This window comes from Apodemus sylvaticus, chromosome 23 (assembly GCF_947179515.1).
Source record: "Apodemus sylvaticus chromosome 23, mApoSyl1.1, whole genome shotgun sequence".
Classification (NCBI taxonomy): domain Eukaryota; kingdom Metazoa; phylum Chordata; class Mammalia; order Rodentia; family Muridae; genus Apodemus; species Apodemus sylvaticus.
In genome coordinates, this window is record NC_067494.1 from 22,523,273 (window position 1) to 22,535,245 (window position 11,973).

Here is an 11,973-nt window from a genome sequence, read left to right on the forward strand (position 1 = left end):
GTGTGTGTGTGATAAACTTTAGCATCATTTATTTTAAGCAAATCAAATTCACATTCAATTTATATCTTCTTTGTTTTCTAATCATGTGTACTAGATGATACAAATAAAATTTATCTTTAATTTTTTTCCCCACTGCTAGATTTAGAAGCCCAGGCTATGTGTTTTGCTACCAAACCTTGCTTTAGCCACATCCCTTAAATTCTCATAATTTATTTCTACCATGGATACTGGCAAGAGTTATACTTAGTACCTTCTATTACTAAGCTTGTTGCTCAGTTGTACACGGTTTACTTTTTCAACAAAAAAGTTAATTCTTTGGAAAACCACACTATTTTCTACTCTAGGCATTCCTGAGGTATGATATCTTGACTTGATTGTTTCAGTCTTCTAGGAGATTCAGTGGAATAATGGATGCAGATTTGAACTGACAAGAATCAATGCTTAAACCACGTAACACTTCTCTTCTTGTTTCTAACACCATATTGCTCTTTCCTTTAATGGATACTTTCTGCCCCTTGTTATGTGGTCAGCTTCTCCCTAGAAAAAAAATCAGACGAATGTATGCTAAATTTTCTGTTCAAAGATTGTAGTTGAGTTGAGAAATCCATTTTAGGATCTTTAGGATTTTAGGATCTTCTTCCCCTTCCCCTTCCCCTTCCCCTTCCCCATCCCCGTCCCCGTCCCCTTTCCCTTCCCCTTCCCCTTCCCCTTTGCCGCTTCTTCTTCTTCTTCTTCTTCTTCTTCTTCTTCTTCTTCTTCTTCTTCTTCTTCTTCTTCTTCTTCTTCTTCTTCTTCTTCTTCTTCTTCTTCTTCTTCTTCTTCTTCTTCTTCTTCTTCCTCCTCCTTCTCCTCCTCCTCCTCCTCCTCCTCCTCCTCCTCCTCCTCCTCCTCCTCCTCCTCCTCCTCCTCCTCCTCCTCCTTCTTCTTCCTCCTCCTTCTTCTTCCCATTCACTACATCTCAAATGATATCTCACTTCCTGGTTACCCCCTCTGCCATATCCCCCATTCCATGATACTCTACTCACTGTTACCCCTCAGCCAATCCCCCATCCCACAGGGGCCACAGTCTTAAATGCAGATGGATCAGCTAGGAAGGCCTTGACCTTTTCAGCAAGCGGGAAGGTATACTCAGTCTCCACAGACAAACCCAGGACCCACTTGTACCCACTGAAGATATAATGTAGCACTGAAGCCAACAGTCAGGTACCGGATCTGAAGACAGGTGCTGGCCACATTGCAGACACCCTCGAGGAAGCGAGAGTACAATGTCTTCTCCGTGAAGTCCAGTACCTCAGGGTTATAAATGCTGCCACTGTCAAACACCTGCTGGATGATCAGCCCAAAGGAGAAGGGGGACACGTTCAGCATGTTCAGCTGTGTGGCTGAACACTGGCTCCTACCTCATCTCTAGTTTTTATCAGCTACACATCACTCAGAATTTCAGTGGTGCCTCTGGAGATTTTAATGGTGATGCCAAAAGCCTAGAAGAAAAGGGTGTCCACTGGCCCCAGAGAAGTGCTCTGAGCAGGCCTAGTGACCTCACATGGGGCGATGACACCAGATCACCTAATTGGCCATCAGCACACCCCAAATTTCAGTGAGGTCCTCCTTGGTGAACACAAAGCCCACGTTCCCCCCAGATGTGAGGCAGCTGTTTCCCCAGAGCTCAGTTGTTCTCCAGGTGCCCCCTGATGGCCGCGTACATCATAGTATTCTTACCCATCAGCCTTCTCTAAGAGGGACACGCGGATCTGCTGCATCTGCTTCGAGTCCACACTGTCTGCTCCCACAATGAAGCATTTTGGGTAATCATCCAAAAGTTGGATGATCTTGATGATCTTAAGGAAGTAGTTGGACTATAGGGTCACCCAGTCTTCCTGGGCATCAAGGCAGTGTATCAGGTTTAAAGAGGATGTCACTCTGATGTGGATGCCTGGTGAGAGGAGAGTGCTCATTCTTCTTCTTTTTTTCATCAGATATATTATTTTTTTACATTTCAAATGTTGTCCCCTTTCCTGGTCCCCACCCCGAAAAACTCCCTAACCCATACCCCCTCCCCCTGCACACCAATCCACCAAATCCCATTCCCCTGTCCTGGCATTACCCTATACTGAGGCATCTAGCCTTCTCAGGACAGAGGGCTTCTCCTCCCTTTGATGTCCATCCTCTGCTACATATGCATCTGGAGCCATGGGTCCCTCCATCTTGTTGGTGGTTTAGTCCCTGGGAGCTCTGGGGATACTGGGTGGTTCTTATTGTTTTCCCTCCTATTGTACTGCAAACCCCTTCAGCTCATTGGGTCCTTTCTCTAGCTCCTCCATTGCAGACCCTTCAATGTTTGGCTGTTGCAGATGCCACTGAGAGTGCTCATTCTTAATAGTGATATTTCAGGCTCTATGACAAGGCTGCAGGGGATTTGTTGGGTCAGATGACTATTTTCAGCAATGTCCAGCTGTTATTTACCAGTTTAGAATAAATGAATCTTACTTTCTTCTTTGTTTTTTTCCCTTCATTTATTTTTTCAAAACTAAAGAAAAACTATATCCCTGTGCATTTTATTATGAGTTTCTGATAACTGACATTAATTCAACATAAGTGATGGGAATCATGTTCTATGCTGCTTAAATTCTGTTGTAAATCTCAATTTGGTAACCATTCTGCAGATTATGGTTTAGCAAACACCGTTCTTTCTCTATGTTTTCATACCTCTTTGATCCTATTAGCTTGTACAAGTAGAACTGTAATTTTTGTGTTATATATAAATTTTTTTTCATGAAAAAGTCAGGTCACATTTTGTATCTGGTAGGTAGAACTCCTTTGAGATTGTGTTTACCTTTCTTGACTTATAAGTTTTAGTATATTTTATAGTGGTACATTTAGAGCAAAACTAACATTAAGTCAGTTAAAATAAGTAGATTCTTTTTTTTTTTTTTTTTTACCTATCAAATTTTTTTTATTCGATATAATTTATTTACATTTCAAATGATTTCCCCTTTTCTAGCCCCCCCACTCCCCGAAAGTCCCGCAAGCCCCCTTCTCTTCCCCTGTCCTCCCACCCACCCCTTCCCACTTCCCCGTTCTGGTTTTGCTGAATACTGTTTCACTGAGTCTTTCCAGAACCAGGGGCCACTCCTCCTTTCTTCTTGTACCTCATTTGATGTGTGGACTATGTTTTGGGTATTCCAGTTTTCCAGGTTAATATCCACCTATTAGTGAGTGCATACCATGATTCACCTTTTGAGTCTGGGTTACCTCACTTAGTATGATATTCTCTAGCTCCATCCATTTGCCTAAGAATTTCATGAATTCATTGTTTCTAATGGCTGAATAGTACTCCATTGTGTAGATATACCACATTTTTTGCATCCACTCTTCTGTTGAGGGATATTTGGGTTCTTTCCAGCATCTGGCAATTACAAATAGGGCTGCTATGAACATAGTAGAACATGTATCCTTATTAAATGGTGGGGAGTCTTCTGGGTATATGCCCAGGAGTGGTATAGCAGGATCTTCTGGAAGTAAGGTGCCCAGTTTTCGGAGGAACCGCCAGACTGATTTCCAGAGTGGTTGTACCAATTTGCAACCCCACCAGCAGTGGAGGAGTGTTCCTCTTTCTCCACACCCTCTCCAACACCTGCTGTCTCCTGAATTTTTAATCTTAGCCATTCTGACTGGTGTAAGATGAAATCTTAGGGTTGTTTTGATTTGCATTTCCCTAATGACTAATGAAGTTGAGCATTTTTTAAGATGCTTCTCCGCCATCCGAAGTTCTTCAGGTGAGAATTCTTTGTTTAACTCTGTACCCCATTTTTTAATAGGGTTGTTTGGTTTTCTGGAGTCTAACTTCTTGAGTTCTTTATATATATTGGATATTAGCCCTCTATCTGATGTAGGATTGGTGAAGATCTTTTCCCAATTTGTTGGTTGCCGATTTGTCCTCTTGATGGTGTCCTTTGCCTTACAGAAACTTTGTAATTTTATGAGGTCCCATTTGTCAATTCTTGCTCTTAGAGCATACGCTATTGGTGTTCTGTTCAGAAACTTTCTCCCTGTACCGATGTCCTCAAGGGTCTTCCCCAGTTTTTTTTCTATTAGCTTCAGAGTGTCTGGCTTTATGTGGAGGTCCTTGATCCATTTGGATTTGAGCTTAGTACAAGGAGACAAGGATGGATCAATTCGCATTCTTCTGCATGCTGACCTCCAGTTGAACCAGCACCATTTGTTGAAAAGGCTATCTTTTTTCCATTGGATGTTTTCAGCCTCTTTGTCGAGGATCAAGTGGCCATAGGTGTGTGGGTTCATTTCTGGATCTTCAATCCTGTTCCATTGATCCTCCTGTCTGTCACTGTACCAATACCATGCAGTTTTTAACACTATTGCTCTGTAGTATTGCTTGAGGTCAGGGATACTGATTCCCCCAGATTTCCTTTTGTTGCTGAGAATAGTTTTAGCTATCCTGGGGTTTTGTTGTTCCAGATGAATTTGATAATTGCTCTTTCTAACTCTGTGAAGAATTGAGTTGGGATTTTGATGGGTATTGCATTGAATCTGTATAGTGCTTTAGGCAAAATGGCCATTTTAACTATATTGATTCTGCCGATCCATGAGCATGGGAGGTTTTCCCATTTTTTGAGGTCTTCTTACATTTCCTTCTTCAGAGTCTTGAAGTTCTTGTCGTAAAGATCTTTCACATGTTTGGTAAGAGTCACCCCAAGATACTTTATACTGTTTGTGGCTATTGTGAAGGGGGTCATTTCCCTAATTTCTTTCTCAGCCTGCTTATCCTTTGAGTATAGGAAGGCCACTGATTTGCTTGAGTTGACTTTATAACCTGCCACTTTGCTGAAGTTGTTTATCAGCTGTAGGAGCTCTCTAGTGGAGTTCTTTGGGTCACTTAGGTAGACGATCATGTCGTCTGCAAATAATGATAGTTTGACTTCTTCCTTTCCAATTTGTATCCCTTTGACCTCCTTATGTTGTCGAATTGCCCGAGCTAGTACCTCAAGTACAATATTGAAAAGATAAGGAGAAAGGGGGCAGCCTTGTCTGGTCCCTGATTTCAGTGGGATTGCTTCAAGTTTCTCTCCATTTAGTTTGATGCTGGCTACCGGTTTGCTGTATATTGCTTTTACTATGTTTAGGTATGGGCCTTGAATTCCTGTTCTCTCCAAGACTTTAAGCATGAAGGGATGCTGAATTTTGTCAAATGCTTTTTCAGCATCCAATGAAATGACCATGTGGTTTTGTTCTTTGAGTTTGTTTATGTAGTGGATTGTATTGATGGATTTCCGTATATTGAACCAACCCTGCATTCCTGGGATAAAGCCTACTTGATCATGGTGGATGATCGTTTTGATGTGTTCTTGGATTCGGTTGGCAAGAATTTTATTGAGTATTTTTGCATCGATGTTCATAAGGGAAATTGGTCTGAAGTTCTCTTTCTTTGTTGGATCTTTGTGTGGCTTTGGTATCAGCGTAATTGTGGCTTCGTAGAAGGAATTGGGTAGTGTTCCTTCTGTTTCTATTTTGTGGAATAGTTTGAAGAGTATTGGTGTTAACTCTTCTTTGAAGGTCTGGTAGAATTCTGCACTGAAGCCATCTGGTCCTGTGCTTTTTTTGGTTGGAAGACTTTCTATGACTCCTTCTATTTCTTTAGGCATTATGGGACTGTTTAGATGGTCTAGTTGGTCCTGATTTAATTTTGGTATTTGGTATCTGTCAAGGAAATTGTCCATTTCCTCCAGATTCTCCAGTTGTGTTGAGTATAGGCTCTTGTAGTAGGATCTGATGATTTTTTGGATTTCCTCAGTTTCTGTTGTTATATCTCCCTTTTCATTTCTAAGTTTGTTAATTTGGATACTTTCTCTGTGCCCTTTGGTCATTCTGGCTAAGGGTTTATCTATCTTGTTGATTTTCTCAAAGAACCAGCTCCTGGTATTGTTGATTTTTTGTATGGTTCTCTTTGTTTCTACTTGATTGATTTCGGCACTGAGTTTGATGATTTCCTGCCTTCTACTCCTCCTGGGCGAAATAGCTTCTTTTTGTTCCAGGGCTTTCAGGTGTGTCATTAAGCTGGTAATGTATGCTCTCTCCATTTTCTTTTTGGAGGCACTCAGGGCTATGAGTTTTCCTCTTAGCACTGCTTTCATTGTGTCCCATAGATTTGGGTATGTTGTGTTTTCATTTTCATTGTGTTCTAAAAAGTCTTTAATTTCTTTCTTTATTTCTTCCTTGACCAAGGTATCATTGAGTAGAGTATTGTTCAGTTTCCACGTGTATGTGGGCTTTCTGTTGTTTCTGTTGCTATTGAAGACCACTTTTACTCCATAGTGATCAGATAGGAGGCATGGGATTAGTTCGATCTTCTTATATTTGTTGAGGTCTGTCTTGTGACCAATTATATGGTCGATTTTGGAGAAGGTACCATGAGGTGCTGAGAAAAAGGTATATTCTTTTGTTTTAGGATAGAATGTTCTATATATATCTGTTAAATCTAATTGGTCCAAAGCTTCAATTAGTTTCATTGTGTCCCTGTTTAGTTTCTGTTTTCCTGATCGGTCCATTGAGGAAAGTGCAGTGTTGAAGTCACCCACAATTATTGTGTTAGGTGCAATGTGTGCTTTTAGTTTTAATAAAGTTTCTTTTACAAAAGAGGGTGCCCTTACATTTGGGGCATAGATGTTCAGGATTGTCAGTTCTTCTTTTTGTATTTTTCCTTTGACCAGCAAGAAGTGTCCCTCAGGGTCTCTTTTGATGACTTTGGGTTGAAAGTCAATTTTATCTGATATTAAAATGGCTACTCCAGCTTGTTTCCTGAGACCATTTGCTTGTAAAATTGTCTTCCAGCCTTTTACTCTAAGGTAGTGTTTGTCTTTGACCCTGAGGTGTGTTTCCTGTAAGCAGCAAAATGTAGGGTCCTGTTTACGTATCCATTCAGTTAGTCTGTGTCTTTTTATTGGGGCATTAAGTCCATTGATGTTAAGAGATATTAAGGAATAGTGATTGTTACTTCCTATCATTTTTGACGTTATTTTTTAAATTTGAATGCTTAACTTCTTTTGGGTTTGATGAAAGGTTACTATCTTGCTTTTTCCAGGGTGAAGTTTCCCTCCTTGTATTGGTGTTGTCCTCCTATTATCCTTTTTAGGGCCGGGTTTGTGGATAGATATTGGGTAAACTTGGTTTTGTCATGAAATATCTTAGTTTCTCCATCTATGGTGATTGAGAGTTTTGCTGGATATAGTAGTTTTGGTTGGCATTTGTGTTCTCTTAGAGTCTGCATGAGATCTGCCCAGGACCTTCTAGCCTTCATAGTCTCAGGTGAAAAGTCTGCTGTGATTCTGATAGGTCTTCCTTTATATGTTACTTGGCCTTTTTCTCTTACTGCCTTTAGTATTCTTTCTTTGTTTAGAACATTTGGTGTTTTGATTATTATGTGACGGGAAGTATTTCTGTTCTGGTCCAGTCTGTTTGGAGTTCTGTAGGCTTCTTGTATATTCATGGGCATCTCTCTCTTTAGGTTAGGGAAGTTTTCTTCCATAATTTTATTGAAGATATTTGCTGGCCCTTTAAGTTGTAAATCTTCACTCTCCTCTATGCCTATAATCCTTAGGTTTGGTCTTCTCATTGTGTCCTGGATTTCCTGGATATTTTGGGTTACAAGCTTTTTGCATTTTGCATTTTCTTTAACTGTTGAGTCCATGGTTTCTATGGAATCTTCAGCATCTGAGATTCTTTCTTCTATCTCTTGTATTCTGTTGTTGATATTTGTATCTCTGTCCCCTGATTTCTTCCCAAGGCTTTCTATCTCCAAAGTTGTCTCCCTTTGAGTTTTCTTAGTTGTTTCTACTTCTGATTTTAGATCCTGGATGGTTTTGCCTAGCTCCTTCACTTGCATGTTTGTGTTTTCCTGTAATTCTTTAAGAGATTTTTGTGTTTTCTCTTTCATGAGCTCAGCCTGTTGACCAAAGTTCTCCTGTATTTCTTTAAGAGATTTTTGTGTTTCGTCTTTCATGACCTCAGCCTGTTGAGCAAAGTTCTCCTGTATTTCTTTAAGTGTTTTTTGCATTTCCTCCTTGTTGGCTTTTGTATTCTCCTGGATTTCTTTCAATGATTTTTGTGTTTCCCTTGCAAGGGCTTTTACCTTTTGGTCCATTGTCTCCTGAATTTCTTTATGTATGACCTTCATGTGTTCCTGTACCAGCATCATGACCAGTGATTTTAAATCCAAATCTTGTTTTACTGGTGTGATGGGGTATCCAGGACATGTTGGTAGAGGAGAATTGGGTTCAGATGTTGCCATATTGCCTTGATTTCTGTTAGTGACGTTCCTGCGTTTGCCTTTTGCCATCTAGATCTCACTGGTGTTAGTTTATCTTGTCAGTGCTGGACTCACCCGTGCAAGCTGCCCCTTCCCAGTTGGCCTCTGGTGCACAGCTTACCTCCTGCACTGCTTGTAGACAGTGTGCTGCTGCCCAGGCTGTTCAGATCCCAAAGCAGGCACCCGAAGGCTCCCGCTGGGGCCCGCTGGATTCACTGGAGCACACTGACTTCTCCCAGCTGGCCGCCCGGAAGCCCAGCTAGCCACTTGCAGGACTTGGAGATGTAATGCTGCCGCCCAGACTGATCTGGATCCGGAAGCGGAGAGAGTAGAGCTAAGGGCTTCTGCCTGAGGCCTTGCCCCAGATTGTGTCTGTGGAGCAGATGGAGCCCGTGTGCACTCCCAGGGAGTGCCGACGGTGTATGCTACTGTGACCTCCCCTGAGTTCCGCTCACTCCGCTGGGCAGCCGATCTGCCAACCGGGCTATCGCACACAAGGTTAGCCTGGCCGCCCAGTCCCTGAGTCCAGGCAAAAGCCTGGGAGGCCAAGGTCCGAGCAAAGTTCCCCTACGGCTTTGACTGTTAATTGGGTTTGCCAGGTGACTAGGATGGCGGGCGTGTGCGCCCGCGCTCCCTGAAAGTGCCGGGAGAGTCTGCTTTGCTAACAATCACCTGGGCGGGTTGACTCACAGATGGCCCACCAAGCCGCCCAGTTCTTGGGGTCAGTCCTGTGCCTTTTGGGGCCTGGACCCCCGCTTTGTTAGCCTTAGGCTATGCCTGTTACAGGTCTGCCCGCCTGAGCTCTCTGTCGTCCTGCAGGCAAAATGGCGGCGGCGCGCTCGCAGGCCTGGGCAAAAAACCTCCTGGTTGGGTTGGCACCCCGGTGGCCCCCAGACCCGCCCAGGGCCTGGGTGCAGGCCAACGCCCGTCGGGCTCAGACCACCGCGGTGTTGGCCTCGGATTATGTTTGTGTACCTCAGTCTGTCCGATTCCTGGAGTACGGAACCAAGATGGATCCTCCTCTCCTGACTGGTGGGAGGCCGAGTTCTGAAGTGGCCTCCGTGCAGGAAAGGCGCCGCACAACTGCAGCTGCTTGCTGTCCGGCTGGTCAGCGAAGGTCAGTGGTCGTGGGCGCAGGGCCTAACTGGTCCCTGTGACGCCTTGGTTCCACTGCTGATGGCCCTTCAGCTGGAGCAGCCACTGCTGCCGCTGCTGCCGCTGCTGCCGCCGCCGCCGCCGCCCCACATCACCAAATAAGTAGATTCTTTAAATCATATTCTTTACCTACAGAAGAAATGCGTAGTGATTTTATAACATTATTTTCCTAAGCTTTACTGCTTTTACAAATCAGAGAAAATGTTACTTCAACAAAATAGTTTATGCATAACATTTTGATTTGAAAAATAACATATATGTTGAAGAAATCTATTAAATATTACTAAGCACTGTGTTTTCATACCCTAGGATGGGGAAAAAATATCACAAAATGCCTAAAGTTCCTGTAAAAAAACAACCTTTCATTTTCTTAGAGATAAAACACAACCTAAAATGTTAGAAGTGGTAAAAAAGAATTGGCTTAAACCCAGCCCTGTATTTTACTGATGGTGTGAACTTGGGAAATATACTCTATTTCTGGCTTTCTTTGAACTCTCTGTAGCATCAAAAAGTTCTGCTAAAACCAAATGAGGCTATGTGTTTCCCAAATGACAACTGAAGGTTTCATTGGCCCTTCTAAATTCCACAGTTGTTTCCATGGGGACTAGAACATCCCTGTCCTGTTACTATTGTATTTTGAGGAGATTTGTGCAGAACACATATTTGTCAAGGACTCTGGTATTTTGAAGGTTGTTGATGTTTGTGTGGGGCGTTTATCACCCCAGTTTAAAGAGTGGAATTTGTGGCCCATGGATTAGAAACCAGAAATAAACTGCGTGAACATGCAGAATGACCAGTTTTACTATCTGACAGATATTCGAGATTTAGCAAGATATATTTTCGGCAGTCTGATGGGGAGCGAGGGCAGTTTTTCCTTGATCAAAAGTGAAAACTTCACAGCACTTATCAAACTACTTGTTTATTTATTAAATTTGTTCTTGTAGTAAAATTTTATTATTTCATTGAAAGTAGCAAGATACTTTAGACATTTAACACTGTTTTTCAAGAATATAATTTTACTATTTATAGTCTTTCCCTCTAAACCTTACCTTTGTCTCTACTACATTTCAAGATAAGAGAGGACAAAATTGTTACATGTGGAGAAATGAATGGAAAGAAATGTTTAGGGAAGTAGAAAGAAGAGGAGAAGTGGTGGGAAGATGTCTATTTCCATTGACGAGGAGGTGGCAGAGACTCTTGTTGATGGGTAAGGAATGCATGATTTAGACAGGAGCCAGATAAAGAGATACTGAGCCAAGTGGATCAGCTGACTTCTGATGTTATCCAGTCTGCTCTTGACAATGTCATCACTAGAGCAGTGTTAATTTCTTGTTCCGAGTTTTTATGACAGCAAATGCCTATTATTTGTTTTGAAAAAAAAAATTATATAACTGTCTTGATATGTTTTAAGATTTTCTTCAATGGATTATATAAAGAAAAAAACCCCTTAAATATCGAGAAGCTGCACCATCTGATTGTACAAAAGCCATGGGTTTTGATTCCTAATAGAGAAGATAAACCACACACTAGATTCAGGAAACAACAGGAATGTACCACAAGTTCACAGTATTCTTGAAGTCATCTACCATGGATGGGGACATAGTTCAGTATTAGACTTACCAAGCTCTTCAGGACATAAACCTCACCATGAAGAATGCAAAATCTATTAGTCAGAAAGAGTGCAGTGGGGCATGGAGATGTGTTTGGCCCTGGAAGATAAAACTAGAACCTCTTACAAAAAGTAAAGTATCCTATGCTGTAAGACTAAGCTCCAAAAATTGCAGAGCTTTTGGTGTTGGATAATATAAGATGGGGGGAAAAGTTGAAGATTGTTCTCAACAAAACCAAGTCAAGTTACATTTTGATATATATATCAAAATGTAACATATATATATATGCTACATATACATATATGGCAAATATGGTAATATATATATATATATATATGTGTGTGTGTGTGTGTGTATGGCAGCTTAGTTCAGTTTTGTTTCAGTTTTAGTTTAATTTAGTTTTGTTTTGCCAAATTAACTTTAAAAAATGGACATAGATTCCTTCTGCCATTTCCATAAACAACAACATATAGATTATAAACTTCCCAGACTGGTAAATAGAAAATTTCAGGAATATTGATTGGAAATACTTTAAAATAGAAAGTTTAAGTGAAATCATTTCATTACTTTTGAAGTGAGGCATCTTTTCTTCTTTTGATTTCCTAGTTGTTCAGTATTTGATAAGCTTCTATGAGCTTGTAATTTTGGCTGGAGATCATCTTAAATGATTTTATGATTATAAAAATAATCAATGTTGAGACTTACTTTTTATTAGAAAACAACAGAGATTCCTCCTCACCAAGAAGCATGTAGTTTTGCTCAGAATATGTGGATTCTAAGAGTACCTTTAACTGAAAGCATGTCTGATATTAGGGAGGAAATGGGGTAAAATATTGTATTCTATATATCTCAGGATTCTAAATGGACATGGTATTAATTTTATAAATG

The 11,973-nt window shown here is 41.2% G+C and overlaps 1 pseudogene; it reads right to left on the minus strand.

Annotated features, from left to right (window-relative positions):
- Positions 1-1,034: 1,034 nt before the first annotated feature.
- On the minus strand, positions 1,035-8,155 carry LOC127673690 (60S acidic ribosomal protein P0-like; annotated as a pseudogene).
- Positions 8,156-11,973: the final 3,818 nt, after the last annotated feature.